Here is a 19,606-nt window from a genome sequence, read left to right as displayed (position 1 = left end):
TTCTTCTTCTTCTTCTTCTTCTTCTTCTTCTTCTTCTTCTTCTTCTTTTTCTTCTTCTTCTTCTTCTTCTTCTTTTTCTTCTTCTTCTTCTTCTTCTTCTTCTTCTTCTTCTTCTTCTTCTTTTCATCCTTCTCCTCTTTCTCCTCCTCCTTCTTCTCTTCCTCTGTTGTTGTCTTTGTCTTCTTCTTCGTTTCATAATAACCTTTCCTGCACAAATCCTTCGAGGCAGTGAACTAGAAGATTGTGTATAAAATTAGTTTGTTGTGAATGGTTCTTGTTAGAATTTACTTCCAACAGGACATTGGATGGTCTTGAACCAATCTGAAGGAGAAGAGCTAAAACAGGAGGAACTGTGATGAAGGCCATCTTCTTAGGTTTTGCCAGAGAGACAAGGAAAGTCTGGAGTTTCCCCCAGCTTTGAAGTTCTCTGACAAAGGGCTGCTTTAAGTGCATCAGCAGAAACAAAGCGACATTGCGCAGCTGTGGCCATGGCTTCATAGGAGGAACTCCACATGCCTCATAATGAGGAACTTGTGTTAATCTCTTGTCCTGAGTCCCCAGGGACCTTCCTCCTGAATACCCTCATCTGCAGTAGTCTTGGCTTGTTTTTCATCATGAGGCTGTAGGAGAGAGAACACATGTGGTTTCCACAGTTTCTCACAAAGTCTTAAAGAATAATTATTATGGGGCCAAAGCTGAGACTTGCTTTCAACTCACTGTTTGTTCAGGATGCACAGCTGAAATGCTCCAAATGACAAAGAGAAACTTCTGCTAGCCTTTCCTCTGCAGAAGTTCAGGAACATACAGATAATTCCTTCCTGCAGGATGGGTGTGGGCAGATTTTCCACAGAGAACAACCTTGTATGTGGTTAGTGAATCCTTATTTCCAAATTTGATTTTATATCTCTTGGAAGGGCTGCGCTGTATTTTATTCATCATTCTCAGCACATATGTATATGTAGAACGTGCACATTTGTTTACATTAGGAACACACACAAACTGACTGAGGGGAATCCTAAGGATTCTATCAGGACTCCCCTAACTTCTAGTTAGGGGAAGGAGTGCCTTGTATTGTGCACTAGCTTTCTGGAAAGAATCAGAGAACTCAGGGTATCAGATGAAGGTCTGCAGAGATGAGTGAATGAGTAGACTGAGGTAAAGTTACAAGAGAAGGAAAACCTCAAGGGCTGAGGTCAGAGTGTGAGGACAGGAAGGATGCTGAGATGGACAGAAGGATAGAGACATCCCATATCACACATGCTCCACGTGAGCTTTTTCCATGTGAAGGAAGCCACACCAGATAACCCACACAGAACACATAGGGCTTATTACAAAACAATAACTTGGGGCCTGTTCATTGATTTCCACCTGCGGGAAAACACTGTTCTCTATCACTTTTACTAAACTCATTTAATTTTCAGAACAACTCCACAACTGAGATGGTATTATTACACAGTGTTATAGACATGGCCACTAAGAACATAGACAGTAAGGTACTTGTCCAAGGTGACACAATTCCTAGCTAGAAGTTTGTCATTTAACTCTCAGGTTCTTTACCTCTTTCAGAACTAATATAGTTAGTGATAATTAGCTGACATTGTTATTTACACTCAATTACACTTTGTGTGGCTTCCAAACACTAACCATTGGTTATCAGAGTGCTAGCATACTTGTGCAATGTTTTAGGATCTTAGATCCAGAGTACAGAACTTGAGCTTTTACTTTTGCTTTTTTCATTTGTGTGTGTGTGTGTGTGTGTGTGTGTCTGTGTGTGTGTTTAAGCACCGTTGTTAGTAATTCTCACCTGTGACCTCATCAGGAGGGCCCTCCCTTCTCATTTAGACTCAATGCTGTGGCCATTGGAACATTTCCTAGGCATGTTTGCCATCTTCTTCTCTAGGCTTTATATTCTCTGAAAAGCATTTGTGGCCTTGTGACTTACATTCGGCCAATGAAACTTGAATGGAAATATTCAGTGTAACTGACTTCCGAACAGCTGTTTTAAGAGCTAGTGAAAACATGCCATTGACAAGCACAATGGTGTCCAAGTACCTGAGTGACAATACTTAGAACCTTCGTGCAGTCTGTGATGAGCATGTAGCATGAGCAATACAGCTTAGCTTATACGTTCAGATATACCAGTGCCTCTTACCCGAGCTGCAGTGTAACCCAACCAACCAGTCAGAACTAGGCCAGTTGTGTTTAGGGTTGGTGGTGGTGAGAAATATCTTCATAATGGCACTATGTAGATTACAGCTACATAGTGTATACAGCACGAGGAACTGGGTGTTTTCCCTTCTTCTTCATCCCCCTGCAGGGACCTGAAGTGACACATGAACTGCTTATTTTAAAAGTTCTTGGTAGCAGAGATCGTATCAAACCAAGGGTGACCTCAGAAAGACCTCCCAACAGCTAGTGCTCGTCAGCGCTGAGGAACGCAGCCAACCACACTATGCGGGGGCAGAAATTCTCCCTTCATTCCAGGGAGAATGCACTCGGTGACCAGTGTGCATGCGCTGTTTACAAAGCTTCCATCATTTCCTAATTTCTCCATATCTACATCATCCAACATGCAAAGCATCTGAGCTGTCAACTCTGAGCTTTATGTTTATACTGGAAATATCGTTGGTATGGACGTGAGGAGTCAGAAATTGGTGTCTTGCAATGTTTCGTGTGTGTGTGTGTGTGTGCACATGTACATAATTCATGCATACATTTATATATGATCATATATATATTATATACATACATAATCACATATTTTATATGTACATATTGTATATATATGCAATGTGGTCTATCAGAGCTAACCATGTAAAAATGTTCTTTGTAGCCTGAACAACTTTGCTCAATTTGTATAGAAAATGTAGGGTGGAGCACAGAGGCAAAGGAAGAGGAGGGAGGTCAGATTACTAAACTAATGATTTTTTTTAAAGACACAGGGTAACCTAGTATTTTCTTAACTTTTCAAAGAATGCATTTAATGTAGTTTAAATGGAGTTACACTCTCTGGGGCATAATTCTCTCAGAGCTCAGTGTCAGGTTTGGTCACATTTCCTCTTGTTGCTGGCCGGAGGTGTAACGGTCCTCCCCAGAACAATCCAGGTTATAACTGTTGACCTTGGTGCTCTCCCACAACCTGATACTTTGGTCTCTTTGCTTAAGACACCACATATGTTATTTGCAGAACCTGGAGAAATCTAACTAGTACTGGTCTGGAGAAAAGACAGAAAGAGACTTACCCGAATGTGGGTCTGTGAGTGATAGTAATGACTGGTCTAGTAAAATATGCTCATGTGTCAATAGTGACATGAAAGCTATGTGGGTAATCAACCACTTTCCAATTTAAGACCTACTCCACAATGGAGACCCATACCAGTACTCTAAAACAGCCATGAACCCATAACTGTGGAGTTCAGAGGTCTTAGGTATGAAGCAGCTACTATACCTTTATTAAACAGACATTGTATCAAACTGCTGTCTACATATATGTCTATGTTCATTGATTAGTATAGTTCTCATTAGAGAACTATAACTATAGTTAGTATAGTTCTCATTAGAGAACTATATTTTAGCAGTGTGCCACAGTCGGTGAAGAGACTCACAGTTGGTCCAAGTACAGAAAACAAGTGTTCTTGGAGTACTCAGACATAAATGCCACTCTTTTATCCCAACCCTCAGGAAACATCATGGAAGATATGGCAGAAAGATTATGAGACCCAGACTGAGGACCACTGGGGCTGAACATGCCTTCTGGACATGCCAGGACAGTTGTACTCATGAACTACATTGGCTATGGTTGCCTGCCTAAGATCTGCCTAAGACCTGTGCAAGGGCAAGCCGGAACACTGCAACACGGTAGGAGAGGGACACACCACTATCTGCCCAAAGACGAAGAACTGCTTGCAGAAGGTGGGAGGGAGACTTGGTTTTCTTATGGGTGTAGACCCTGGTAGGTTGATCACACTCCAGTGGGTGGGGCTATATCTATGTGTGTAAGTGCACAAATTGGCCTTAGTGGACAATAGATTAAAACAAAAAAGCGGCATAACTGGAGGAAGAAATGTGAGAAAGTTGAGATGTGGGGGTGGATCAGATTGGATATATGGTTTGCATGTATGAAATTTTCAAAAATAAGTAAAATATATTTAAAAGAAACTTACTTTGTGAAGAAAAAGAGGTTGGGGTTTCTACTTTCTGGAATACTTTGTTATCAGAGTCCTTTTTAAAATGGACTCTGTTAATCCCTGGGCAGATCAAGGGCTTTCAAAGGATGCCAGCCAATATGTTTTACATTTCTGCCATTTTCTCTTTTCCTTGTTCTCACTAACCCAAGTCATGTCACGATGCTGAGGTTATGGTGCAAACCATAACCGGCTCATTCACTGCCTGCTGTGTGCATCTCACTACTCCTCTACAAGGACCTCACTGTATGTTAGAATGAAGCATTTAAAGAGTGATTGAATTTTACCTTTCTTTCAAATACAAAGATGTGTGCTTGCACTTTTTAGTTGTTTATACGTGCCACATGGATACCACTCTTTTGACTGAAAGAAAACAGGCCTAGACAGTTAGATGGAACACTGTAACTGGTACCATCACCATGAATTTTCATTTTGATAATGAATCTCTCTGATGTCTGAATGAGTTCCCAGATGTAATCATTCATCTGGAACGTTTGATAATGTTACCATGAAGCCTACACCCAGAACTGTAAACCAACCGAAGGACAACAGATTGCCTTCATGAAAACTTGGATTCTGCTCCCCCAAAACACCAGGGACATGCAGAATGTGGGAATCAATGTAAATTAATGGCATATTGCTCGAGACAAATTAAAGCAGACAGAAAGACTGTAATCTCTCAGGGTTAGTCAGGGCCTCAGCAGAACCGGACTTTAGTTCTTTTGCTGGTTCGATTGAAAATGGTCCTCATGGGCTCATGGGGACTTGCCCTTTTAGGAGGTGTGGCCTTGTTGGAGGAAATCTATCACTAGGGTGGGTGTTTAGGTTTTAGACGTTCAAGCCAGGCCGAGTGTGGATGCCTCTTTGTTGTCTGCACGTCTAGATGTAGAAGTCTCAGCTACCACTCCAGCACCAGATCTGCCTGCCTGACTCCAGGCTTCCCTCCATGATGATAGTGGACTAAACCTCTGAACTCTAAGCCAGCCCCAGTTAAATGTTTTCCTTTAAAAGGGTTGCTGTGGTCATGGTGTCTCTTCACAGCAATAGTGGTGAAACAAATATGTACCAAGTACAACAGTATTCTGTGAGGCCGACTAGCTCATAAGCTGTGATACTTGCCCCACGGTGGTGGATGAGGCTGGTGAGCTGGAGCTTACTTGGGTTGACTGGCACTCAATCATAGGACTATTTTAAGCAGGAAAGGCACAAATTTCTCAAGGAAATTCTAGAGAACAAAGGAAAGGACAGTCAATTTTTGTGGAAATAAACACAAATTAAAAACAGGTTGAAATATAAGTATTGTTTTGTTTTTGTTCATTGTTTTGTTCTTTTTGTTTTTGTTTTTTCGCCGACTTTGAAAGTGGAAAGAAAAATACTGGCAGTATTTTTATTATCAGGTCAGTAACCTGTTTGAATGTGTTGGGTAGACCAAAAGTTCCGGTATTCTGGGAATGCTCACCTAAACACTTCAGAGAGCAGGCTGGGCATGGGGCAGGGGTGCGCTTTACTCTGTTATTAATGGTTCTCCACTTAAACTGTACTACAGGAAGATAGGAAACACAAGTAGGCATTGTCGCAGCTCATAAAGCACAGAGTTAAGCTCCTGGGCTGTACGCTGTCCACCTATTCATCAGCAGCTTGTGGGTCATGGATCCATGGAAGAGCCTAAAGGCATTTTGGACAGTGATGCTTAGAAACAAGAAATGAACCCTAAGCTCTGTTGAGACCAATGGCTGGGAACTATGTAGAGGAAAATATTTTAAATGGGTGAAATGGCCATCTCTAGAGCAAATGTCTGTGTGTGTGTGTGTGTGTGTGTGTGTGTGTGTGTGTGTGTGTGTGCATTTACTGCTACAGCACTAATATCAAGATAGAATTGTGATTACAGAAGGCAGGTGGGGCTGTTACAGTCTCTCGTGACAGTATTCTTCATGTTAAAGATTCAAGAGATGGTATAGCATATCAAAATATATGCATACTGTATGTATGCATGATTGTGTTATGTATTTAGTAGGCTGGGGAAGAAACTAAGACATGAAAGATAAGAATGACTTTGCTACAATCAACTCCTAAGTCTGGTGTCTAGACTCCAGAGCAAATCACACTGACAGAGCGTAGACAGCGGTCCCATCCGGAGCCTGGCTAGCACAGCCATGGCACTCTCTGCACAGCTATAAGGATTCATCAGGATTGGAAGGGACAAAAGGTCTCCCTGCAGCAACAGTAGGCTATGTTCAAAACTTCGTCATTTAATACCTAGATCCATTTCCAAGCTTGAGTTCCAAGTACAAAATGAATTCTCTTTTCTGAAAATCAAACTTCTTTCTAGTCCTATTTCCTTCCTCATTCAGCACCCAGGCTCATGCAGATTACAGTCTTCCGTGTGTTTGCCCAGTAGGAGAGACCAGACTGGTCCCTGCTTTACCTTATGTTGGCCATTTCTTCCACAGTGAACAACTTGGTAATAGGTATGGCATATTTTGTCAAAGGTCTTAAAAAAGAAAAATATCGGTTTCCTCTATTTCTCAGGAATTGGGGCCTATCAGGATCCCTTAAAGTAGAAGCAGGAGGAACTGCTCCAATGATCCTGTAGGAAGGAAGTTTGAATTTTTCTTTTTTTTCTTTTAGTTTAAAAATGATTCAGCAAAACACTGTGCCCACTTCACTTGCACACTCTCAGAAACTGGATTTGTCACAGCCTCGGAGTACTGGCATGGCCACCAATCATCTCAAGACTCTAAATGATGCATTTGTCACAGGACAGCATGGCCAGGCAATACTGTCTCTTTGTAACGACTTGTAAAGGCCATTTATAAGAACACATCTTCCATTTATGGTCTCCAATTACAATTGACAAGCTGTCAGGAGACAATCTACTGCCTGGCAGGAATATTGCAGGTGGGTATTTCAAAGGGTAGAAGAAGGAAAATGCTAACTTTACTTAACTAATAAAACACCTTTAACATAAGCATTTAAAGCCAAGTATGAAGAAAATGAAAACACTACAGATCCCTTTTTCATGTTTGTATTAAATTACACCCCCCTCCCCCCAGACTCAGGACCACAATTAACAAAATAAGGAAGTATTTAAATGATAACAATTACTTAGGAATTCTGTGGCTGTTATGTTATCAGGAAAGGTTTAAATTCCAACTAAAGGAAAATAAAACAAAACAAAAATTTAAAAGTTTCCAGTGACTTTTTTATTTTGCAAACAAAACCTGACCCAGATCCCATGGGTAATACCGTGTACTTTGAGAGACCTTTTAAAAACAAATGTCACATTGAGCAGACAGGGCCTCCACCAGTGAGCCCAAGCGCTTTGCAGAAGGCAGGCTTCTGTGGGCAATGCGGGCTTCTACTGAATGAGATCTTTAAGTGCCATCTGAAAGCAGGCACACAGGAGTGGAACATTCCGGCTGCAGAGCAGAGATTGATGACTCAGAACATCAGCTGCCAGCTGCTTTCAGCACAGTGCTGGGAGGGGTGACCTCACATGCCATCAGAGTGGAATTCCTAAGGAGAAGCCAAGGGAGCTGTCACACCTCTGTGCGTCTAAAGCCTCTGGTGGTGGGCCTCGGTCTGCTGATGGCCAGCAAGTTCTGTAATGACAAAGAGAAGCCAGAATGGGAGCAGGAGAGTGAGGGCTGGACTTTTCTACTCTGTGCACCTCAGTAGCTCAGCGCCATGACCTTGATGGGGCAGCAGTGACACCAGTTTCCTTCTTGGCTTTCTCACTGGCCAGACAAGCCTGAAAGAGGGTTCCAAGAGACACTGTTGTCAGGGTAAGCCACCCTGACATAGCATGACCCAGCTCGCTGAGTCTGCTTCAGTCTTGTTACCTCAAGGGCTCTTGTATTTTTTCATTCAACAAACACCTGTTACACTATAATCACAGTTCTACACATTGACATACCACAAAAGATATTTTTAGACCTTTTCAGGGAAAATGTCAGCCTAGTTCACAGAGAGAGATCTGTGAGTAAAATTAAAGAACAAACAATGAATTCAGGATGGTGAATGCAGCGGCTGAGATAGGTGCACAGTGGTCTTTGGGAATACTGAGGCAGGTACTCTAAGGGGGCAGAGGAGCCTGTCCTTGGCTGGCAGGTTGTGGTTAATATGTCCCAGCAGTTCAGCCACTAGACATCTACCAAAAAGAAATGAAACATGTAAGGACATGCAGAAGAGCATTATAAATAATAGTCACAGACTGCAAGCAGTCTTGATGTCCATTAACTGACAAATGAACAATTTGTTTAGTTTATTCATAAAAATGTGTGGGATGCAACACTAAAAAGAACCATCTTTTGATATGTGTAATAAAATAGGTTAACTTAAAAATGGCACAGTAAGTGATAAATTCCAAAAGTGCTGCAGAAAGATTTGCACTGCCTTGGGGTGGACAGAATACGGCTGAAAATGAGAATGAGATCACTCTGAGGGTGACAGAAGTGATCTATCTGGCTGCATGAGTTTACTCAAATTCACTGAGCTGTATACTTACTGTGGGTGAGCTGCGTGATATATAACTCACACTTTCTACAAAACTGTTGAAGAGCAGTTCTATTTTATCACCAAGCCAGAGATGTTATTCCAAGCTGATATGTGTGTGTGTGTGTGTGTGTGTGTGTGTGTGTGTGTGTGTGTGTGTTACAAGAGTGTACAGTGGGGCCAAGTACACTGACTCCATAGGTTGCTGTTAGCAGCCAAGAGACAGTCAATAAAGGCGATGGAATGATTGAAAGTCATACAAAATTTTTCTTGTTGGTGTGAGCCCCTGGTGCCTGCTGTCCATTGGCAGGCAGACTTCTTTTGAACCCTGCAGGGAGCCAGCCCCCTACTGTTTGTGTTTCTCCTATTCTGATGTAACTTCTAAAGTGATAACTTTTCATAGTTTTAATTGAAGGGAAGTTCAGGGGAGCATTAAGAACCATGTACTTTATGGAGCTTATTTTATGATTTTAAATACTGTACTGTACATAGGAGGTATGTTACCTTCTCCTTATTTGTATGTTTACCATATACTTTGATATTTGAAATGTTATGTACTGGAAAGGCCACTTATATTTCTAGAACAGATTGGATTTTATGCAACCTTTTTCCTTGAATTAACAGCAATAAAAAAAAAAAGAACCATGTGTGGAGGAATGAGAATGTTAAAGATCAGCACTACTCTCATTTATAACTAAGAGTCTATCATGGCAGTGCAAGGAAGGCTGGGAGCTCAGTCTCCTCATGTCCCTGGGGTGAGGAAGACAGATCTGATGAAATGCTAACTAGCAAATCAGTTTGGCTTTTACTTTCATTTGTTTTCTCTTGTTCATCTGAGTTTTGAAAAGGATAGAAGCCTGAGTCACAGAAGGGTGTTTCTCCAACAACTGACTGATTCCAAAGAAGGATTCTATGGGCTCCACTCACCATGAGAAGAATGGTACCACACAGTGCTTCATGACACTCACTGGGTAGAGTCCGACCTGTCTAAAGGTAGCAGTTATCATAGGAAGATCACACTGGTAGATGAATGCCCCTGAGTCATCAATCACTACAACAGGGACGACAGAAAGCCACAAGCACCATCCCTTAGGACATTTCTAGCTCTTTAAAAACTTGAGAGCAGGGAATCTTAGGAAAGAAGTGGGAAACAGTAAGATCTGGAGACGACAGGAACTCCACAAGGAGAGCAACAGAACCAAAAAATCTGAGCACAGGGGTCTTTCCTGAGACTGATATTCCAACCAAGGACCATGCATGGAGATAACCTAAGACTCCTGCACAGATGTAGCCCATGGCAGCTCAGTATCCAAGTGGGTTCCATTGTAATGGGAACAGGGACTGTCTCTGACATGAACTGATTGGCCTGCTCTTTAATTACCTCCCCCCTGAGGGGGAAGCAGCATTACCAGGTCACAGAAGAGGACAACACAGCCACTCCTGATGAGACCTAATTGACTAGGATCAGAAGGAAGGAAAAGAAGACCTCCCCTATCAGTGGTCTTGGGGAGGGGCATGCATGCAGAGGGTGGAGGAAGGGAGGGATTGGGATGGAAGAGGGAGGGAACCACAGGGGGGATACAAAGTGAATAAAGTGTAATTAATAAAGAAAAAATAAAAAAACAACAACAACTTGAGAGCTAGTGTGCTGGGATCGCTTCTCTTTCTTGACTGGGAGAAATGAGTGCACATGGGCTTTGAACAGTCTGTGTCCAGTGATGGAGCAGGGTCTGTGATGGCAGAATTGGCTTGTTAACTGCAGTGATATTTATGATTTACCAGTTGGAGCAGACTCCATCTGAGCAAAGGGATGGCCGCTGTGTGGAGAACTGATCAATGCAAGCGCACATGATATCAATATTCTAGCTAATTAGAGCTTCCCACCAGGGGACCACTGGTTGAAGGTCATAAAAACAATGGTGGCCCATTTGTTGACAGATCCTAACCTATTTCATGCTTAGATCATCTTATTCTCTGCCTCATAAAGAAATTATATTAGAGGATTTATTAAAGCTTTTAGCATCACCATAAAACAGCCCTAGGGTGGAGAGAAGAGGATATTGATGGATTGTCCATTATCAGCTGTGTGCAGGATCTCAGAAAAGAGCTGGATGCTTGTTGCATCTCATGATGGAAGAGCAGAGGAACTTAATTACACTGAAGCGCCATTATCCCAGCTGCATGTCTGTGATGGCTATAAACACTTGAGATCTTTAGGATGAACTGTTCTGACTCAATAGTGGTAATTGACTGGAAACAACATTTCAAATGCTTCCATTTCGCATGTGCACTTGGCTTAGGGTCTGAAGTGTTCCTGTTCAAACCCTTCACATACTATCTATCCAAGTTAAAGTAGCCAGCCTGGTCCTCTATCCCTTGCTCCCTGTACCTCTTCCTCCACAGATTTACCTCCTCCCTCATTTCTCCCTTACTACTTGACTGTCCTGATAGAACATCAGACCCATAAAGGTGGACATATTTTTCTACCTTCTTTCCATGACTTCCCAGCCAGAACAGTGTTGGTTACATTTAAACATGGAAATGAATAAAGGCTTCTCAGAGGATAATGAACAAATTGTATATAGCCAGAGCTTGATCTGATTGGGAAGTCAGCCTCTAATGTGTGCATTTAGTACAGGCTCAAAGGTGGACAAAAGAGGGAGGACAACTTAGGAAACAGGAACAGCTGTGGTGTTTGTTCTCCAGCTGGAGGCTGTTGGCATGTTGAGTCGTAGGGTGATTAGACATTAGGCTTACTAGGCAATCAGGTTGGGGACCATGTTTGGCTTTATCCTGCTGTTTCTATGCTGGAATCAGTAGCACAATCTAGGAGAGTTCTCAGTGATTTGTCAGGTTGTGGCCTTTTGGGGAACATTTGTTGAGGCATTTGTGCTTTGGCTTCTTGGCTGGAAGTTTTAGGGTGTGGATCAGCATTTTATTCATAGCTGTGGCTTTGTCTGCCATGCCTATATGTTCAATTTCTTAAATGCTTTATGCTACTCTGGAGCCTTTCCTTGAACTGGCTTTTCTTCTGGCTTTCATTTCTACCCATTTCCACACCTCTGTCTTTCTCTTACAGATGTTCTTCATGTTAATTCTGGGTTCCTCTTCTTAACACTGACAGTGACCTCAAATCTCTTTATTTTTGGGCCACCAACAGAGCTGTGATTGTTCATACCTCCTGCCTGTGTTACCCCATTGCTTAAATGAAAATAAACACAGGCAAGACCTTGCCCCACACTCCAGCCCTTCCTTACAAGCTCAGGATTTCCATCTCATCTACTTCTACCATGTTTATTTTTATCTAAATTTATATTTATGTCTGTTTGTGTGTGTGTGAATGTGTGTGAAGTTTGTGTGTGCATGAGTGTGAATGTATGCATACACTGTATGCATGTATGTTGAGGGGAGGTGGGAAGACAGTTTGTGAGTGTGGATTCTCTCCTTCCACTCTGCGGGTTCTGGTAATCCAAGTCAGGTCTTGACAGCTAAAGCTTTTACCCACTGGGCAATCAGTGTGGCCTGTCTCATATTCCATTTTAATTGCATTCAAGGTTATATAAAATAATATTATCTTTTTGCTCTGTTGCTTTATTGGGACCATAATCAGCCTTGGGTGTTTTATATAACATTTAGGCTACACCATTGTTTTAGTCATCTCCTTCCTGTTCTTCTCCCTCCCCCTTCTGCTCCTCATCTCTGTCTTCTTCTTCCTCTGCCTCATCTCCCTCCTCCTTCTTAGTATATACTTACTGTATAAAGTGATGGGTGTTATAATGACAATTTTCTTCAAGTATATCACCTATTTTGAGTATATGCAATTCCTATTATCTTCTTTTGTCCTTTTCCCCATTTCGGGCCTCCTCTTTATCTTCTAAAATTGTCTTCTGCATCGCATCTCACACACACACACACACACACACACCCTAGGCTCCACATATGAGAGAAAACGTGGCATTTACCTGTGCAGTTTTGGCTTATTTTTCTTACTGTAATGATCTTCGCTTCCATCAATTACACTATAATTGACAGAATTTCATTCTTTATTCCAGCACAATAAAGCACCATCATGCATAAATGACACTCTTTCTTTGTGCATGCATCTGTTGATGAATTCCTGGGCTGACTCTGTAACTTAGCTATTGTAAAATGCTGCTGCACCATGGTGAGCCGGTTTGTCCGTAGTGCTCTGCTTATGATTCCATGGTTCCATCTTTCCTGTTTTGGGAAAACTCCATACTTATTTACATAGTGACTTTGCCGATTTACATCATCACAAACTATGTATAAAGATTTTCTTCCCCCTTATATCCTTGTCAGCATTATGTTTTATAAATGATAGCCATTCCATCAGGAGTGAGGTGGAATCTCAATAGAGTTTTGATTGGCATTTCTTTGATGGCTGAAGATGCTGAATATGTTTTCAGGTATCTATTGGCCATTTGTATTTTGACACTTGAGAGGTAAGTGCTTGTCTCATTTGACAGTTTATTGACAGAATTTGTGAGTGTGTGTGTGTGTGTGTGTGTTGTGGAATGAATGTGTGTATTTGTGTGTGTATGGGTGTGTATGGGTGTCTATGTGTATACATATGTATGTGTGAGTGTGGGGTATTTGTGTATGTGTGTGCATTTGTAGGGGTGTGTGCGTGCTGTATGCATGTGTATATGTATGTGGGTGTATGTGTGTGTGTTTGTTGTAGGGGTGTATGCGAGCTGTATGTATGTGTATATGTGTGTGTGTGTGTGTGTGTAAACTCTTATCTCTTCACAGATTCTAGGTATTACTAGCCTGTAATGTGTTTAGCTGGCAAAGTTTCCTCCCACCTTGTAGCTGCCTCTTCCATGTTGATTGTTTTCATTTGTTGGTTTTGGAGATCATCCCCTGAACCCAGGCTCATGTATGTCTGTGTCTTCATGTGTTTCCCACTAGTAATTTTAGAGTCCAAGGTCTTATGCTAAGGCATATTTGGGCTTCAAACTCATTTTGAATATACCCATTAGCAGTTTAATCAGAGCAGCTGAGACTACCTGCAGGGGACCCTCAGAGGACTGGTCCTGCTGGTGTTCCTTCATAGAGAGAGAGATGGGAAGGGTCACCAGCCCCAACCAGTGGTCCCTCCTATCTTTCCACTCCCAGGCAGTGTGTAATGCTGTTCCGATTACATGTGGCCTTAGGGTAGATAATACAGAAGGCGGAGGGCAACTGAGGGGAACTTCACCTATGAGATGTTGGGTATGTTACCACACATGCTGGGTGGGGCTTTTCTGTAATGCAGCTGTTCGGGGTCAGCGGGGGCCAGCCGTCTCCTGTAATTAAGCTCCATAGGCACATAAAATCGCCGCGAGGGACTTGTGTGGAATCACTTCTTTGTTTCTCTTCAGTGCTTCATCTGGGGCGAAGAGACGTTCGCTCTCTTCTCCTGAGAGAAAGTAACGCAATAGCGGCTTAGCCTGACCTTGAGCTCCCACACTCCACCCTCACCCTCTAAAGTCTGAGATTGTAAGCACGCACCACCATGCTCTAATGTGTTTCATCTTGCTTTGACATGAAATCTTACCCCATCATTTGCTTTTTTCTCAACAGTTACTGCTAAAATACACATATCATGGGTGATTCCAAAGACCAACACTTTTTCTCCTTGTTCTCTCAACAACAAAAATAAGTAGAAAAGGAAGGTCCATTTTTGTTCATTAAATTCCTTTTAATTCCTGTACATGACTTTTCCATATGACATTGCCATAGCAAGCTGCCTTTTTCTTACTGAGCACAGACTTCTCTACTCGAGATCTTCCCTTTTCAACAGAGGATTTGAAGCAGAACCAGGAAAAATAATTTCCACACTTTTGAAAGGTAAGAGCTTAGAATAAACACAGGCCCAGAGAAAAGAACCCATGCAAAGAGAGCTTGGGGTCTGCACTCCAGGACTCCCTTCTCATGCTTTAAATGGCTTTTTACAAATGGGCTAAGCATCGCTTGCTGTAATTTTGATGAATACTATCTGTATGCTCTCCCTCTGCCCTGCTTAGAATGTGGGAGGACAGGAAGCAAGTGTGTATTTGTAAAGCCAAGTCAGGCCTGGCTCATCACAGACACTTAAATGCTATTGATAAATAATGCATACAGTGACGCTCCAGTTTGGAATTGAATTAAACCCCAAGTTCAAATGTGTTCTCTCTGTGGTTATAGCTACCTCATATCCTAGCAAAGTGTGTCAGGGAAGTTCAATATCAGTGGCTTAGAAGAGCAAGAAACAAGCCCCAGAGAAATCAAGTTTGTGCGTCTGCAGCTATTGAGTCTTTGCCTTGGAAACAGATCTTCAGCTTGATCTGAGGATGCTGTGGCAGACACAGCACTGTCCTTCCAGCTGATTGGAGAAAGCTAAGATGACTTCACACAAATGCCAAATAACTGCATGCTAATCACCATTTGTGCAAGACTTGAGGAAGACGCAGTAACCTGAACACTCAGTGAGCACGGGGTTATTAGAAGCATGGAGACGTAGACACAGGGCATAGTGAAAGAGAAAGGAGCTGTTCTCTAGATACGGATACAGAAGAATCTGTTGATATAGGACATAAAGCCACCTGAGACATATTAAAAGGGCTTCATGGTAGGGCCGGGAGCGGAAAGTCCATGCCCCCCTTTCTGCTTCTTCTGACAGACACTCAGGGTACCTCTCTCTGTTTCCCCAGCCTCCTCCTCCTGTCGCATCCTTTAGAAGGGGGAGTTGCCTGGGGTCGAAAAGATGGCTCAGCAGGGAAGAGCACTTGCTCCTCTCACAGAGGATGAAGCTTCCGTTCCCAGCATCCACTTGGTGGCTTACAATGACCTGAATGGAACTCCATTTCCAGGCGTGTGACACTCTGCTATGGCTCCTGTGTGCCCCAGAGTGCACGCGGTATACCTACACACACGCAGACAAAATACCCATACACATAAAGTAAAAGTAAACACATCTTAAGGAAACAATGAGGTAATTGCCACTCATCAGAAGGTCTGAGTTCTACGAGGTCTCAATTCTGTATGTTTGAGGTACTGACATGATACTACAAGTGGAAATGTCTAAACCTGATCTCTCTCGTGACCTGTTGCCATGGAAACAGTCATCCCCCCCCCCCCAAACCCTTTTCCTTTGATCTGCTAAATCAGGCTGCCGAATTTGGACTTTATCGGTGCTGGCCCTCAGAAATCCATTTTACTAACGCCGCTGAGTAACTGGGAGGAAGCTCAGCTCTTCCCCGGCTTGACTTCGGCAGCTCTGAGTCCTGAGAGCGGCAGCCTCAAACCTATGCTTCAGTTGGTCTCATCCACAGCGCCCGGTGTAGGACCTGGTGTGGGGCCTGCAGTTCTCAGCGGCAACAAAGGCTTGGTGAGTGAGCATCTGACTCATGCTGATCAGCGCACTCTACAGCTCCACACTCTGTTTCTATTTAACGTCAAAAAGGCCTTCAGTCAGAGTGTAAGTTCTGTCCGGTATTTGAGAGTCTGTGTCGTTGATGGTTATCTGAGTATGTCCCTAAATTTTTGCTTTTAGACATTTTGGGGGGGGGGGGGGGCTGTAGGGTTGACTAGAGTGGGGAAAGAGGGACGGTCTAAGGGGGTTGAACAATTGGAGATGGTGAAGGTGCTTAAGAGTTTTTCCTGAATTAATATTATAGGGCAACGGATATTAAGAGGCTGTTTTATGACAACCATAATTTTATAATCCGGTAGGTATAAAGAACGAGTAAATATTCAAATTCAAAGCAGGAAGGAATTCTGCTTAGCATTTTCGCAACATGCGGAAGTCCAATGTTATTAGAATATAAAGTTCTGCTACTGTAACAGGCTCATTTCAACATCGAGAGTGAGCAGAATTAACCACAGTGACAAAAAGAAGGCCCAGTTCGCATTCTAAGTACCATAGAGGTAAAAAAGGCTACTGACTGGCAAACAGGCAGGAGGACATGGTGTGAGCGCTGCCCTGATAGGCCAGCCAGTGCTCCAGGGCACATGATTTTCTCACTAAATTTGTGTGTCGGGGGAGGGTGTCTATTGTATCACTGCTCTTTTGAGGTCAAATGCTACTGGCTTGTATCTTTCTTTTCTATTCTTAAGGATTGTGCTTTCTCTGTATTCTGCCCTTACAATACATGAAGCACTCCTGCCGAATGGACTTTCCACAACTCTTCTCCTTATGTAAGAGGTGTGGTTACCGTTGACATTCTAGAAATGACCACTGAAGATCAGGTAGGCCAAGCAGCTTCCACTGGGCGCGACTGTAAGGAGGCGCAGCTTCAGACCTACTGCGCATGGGCTTCCAGGAGTTGCTCTTAGCAGCCCTCCAACGTCTCAGGTGTCTGCATCTTAGACACAAGTACTTTATCTGGCTCGAGAATGTATTCTTTTTCTTTTTTGCTTCAGATTCACTAATTGCTCTTTTCAGTTTTCTCTAAATCCATTTTGGTTTTCCTCACATTTCCATTTCAGATATTCCATGTGCAATACTTCTTTCTCTTTCAATATCAAAATCAATGTTCCATTAAATTTGGCACAAAGCCACCTCCATATGAGCAAGCTGCAACCTAATCTAGTGTATAAATGAGCTGCAACTGAACTGCCTCTATTCCTGCAATAAGTAGCCAAGTCTCTCCAAACCAAGCAGCTGGGCTCTCAGCTGATCACAGCCTGCAGACTGCTCAGCATGGCCAAATAACGCTATTCTGTGTTATTCTCCACCCAGCTATTTCTGTGTGTCACCTCCTGGTTCAGCTTGCTACTTGAGTCGTGGATCTCCTCTCTGCTTAAGTAAATAAACTGCTAAATTTAATCTGTTTAAAGTTGTTCTTGCAATAGTAATGAGAGGTTTGAACGTGCAACCAGGGAAGCTTGCAGCAGCACGCTGGCAGTACTGGTGTTCTCTTACGTGCTCCTGCTCCATGTTCTCTGTTATAAGCAGGGCCCCATCTTGTGACCAAGTAATTGTTCAGAAGCACACAGAGGCATTAATTTCCAAAAAACTGTATTTCATTTAGTTACTTTCTTTAGTAATTTCTAGTTTTACTGAATAATAACAAGAAAATGTGATTTCTACTGTTTTTTACTCTCTTGGACCTTTTCAGATCATTTGGGATCTCTTTCCACAGAGAAATAATCTTTAATAAAAATGATATATTTTACAGTAAATGAAAACATTTGGTGATTCCCAATAAATATTCAAGACTGTGATGCTTAAATTAAAAGCCAAAGAAAAGAGAGGGGAAAAACAAAAAATACTGTGCAATACTGATGAAAATGAATGAGCAACTCAAATTTCTTTTGTGTCAGATTTTGTATGTTTTCCTCGTTATGTGGACTATATTTTATTGACGCTTACTTAGTAGTCATTTTAGAAGTGGCTCTGTTATTACAATGTCCATAACCTTCTCAGAGGAGAAACAGCCCCCCCTGACTTTCTGCATCACCTGAGGGGAATCCACCATGGCCCACATTTCATCAGACGTCCATTCACAAAAAAAATCTTTCACATTTGATAAAAACCGAGATTGCTACTGATGAATTATTGTTTTCACCACAAAAAAACCTTCATCTTCAGGAACGATAGAGCTGTTATTTTACTAACTTATCAGCATTGTTTCTGTATTTATACATTTGTATCCTGTGATGGAATTCACTTGATTTTGTGCTTTTGGTAATATTCTGGAAAATGGGTCATGCTGGTTGAACTTTTTCAGCTGTACATAGCTGAAAATGTCTCCTGGATAATTTCACACCTTAGTAGTGCAAGTTTGCTGAGTATGAAATGAAAAGTTTGCAATTCAAAATGCATAGGCATTTATTTATGTGACCTTTTTATGCTGTAGCACTGTTCAGCATCAACCTGGGAGCTTTATTGACTGTGCCCTCTTTGAATACTCCAGATTTGCCTACCTCTTTATTCTGGGAAATAAATACCTAGTGTGAGATCCACAGGGCTTCTTTTAGGCTCCCCAGAATTCTAACAGGACTTCCCCCTGGACAGAAGCATAGAGCACATTTCACCTGAGAAGTGAAGGCTTTAATTCCTTGTTAGCTGAGTGAACTGAATTTTCCATTTTCTTTTGGACAACCTTCATGATTCTATTTTGGTAAACTCTTTGCATTTTGTGTGCTTCTCCTGATTTTTATGAATAGATACTTGCCTTTGTCTATAAAGAGAAATGATGATATAGTGCAAATTTTATTGTGGATTTTAAGATACAGTTAATAAATATTTAAAGGAAACTTTTGAGGCCTATGTATTAAAGAGAAACAAAAGGACATATTGGTGTGTTCAGGCTAATTTACTTGCATGTGGTATTTTCAGGCCTATCCTTCCCTTCTCATAGAATTGAGCCAGAAGTAGACTCAAACACTTTTGTACTTCTCCCAAATGACTTCCCTCCATGCTTACAGCCTGATGACTTGTCCTAAGGCTCTCTTCCCATATTCTTCCTGATTGTATTCAGGCTTACAAAGCTTATCCTTATGTAACAGAATATTTCAAGACACGTACAACCTGACTAAACCCTCTCCTTATTTTGTATACCCTGAGTGCATGGAGCTGCAGTCTTCTCAGAATGCAGCAAGAGAGATGCAAATGGGGTCTAGGGTGGTGGGGGAACCTTTGAGGTGATACAGAGATAGATTTCTGAGGTTTTGAAATGTCTTTTTCTCAGCATATAGTACAAAAAGAAAGCATGCATCATTATTTTTTCTCTCTCCTGGGGGTCTGCTTTGAACTTGGTCTAAGGAGAGAGCAGATGCTGTGCAGACAGAAAAGCCCCTGACGTCACCCCCTTCCATTCTCATTTACAGTCATTCCCCTCCCACTTAATATCTATTCCCCGAACTAGTGTTTGCATTATTAGCAATTCTTGCTTTTTTTTCTTTTTTTTCATTATCTTGTTTATATTTTAGGGTGTTTT

The sequence above is a fragment of the Psammomys obesus genome, unplaced genomic scaffold, assembly GCF_907164565.1.
Source record: "Psammomys obesus unplaced genomic scaffold, mPsaObe1.curated_primary_1811, whole genome shotgun sequence".
NCBI classification, from domain to species: Eukaryota; Metazoa; Chordata; class Mammalia; order Rodentia; family Muridae; genus Psammomys; species Psammomys obesus.
This window is presented reverse-complemented; position numbering follows the sequence as displayed.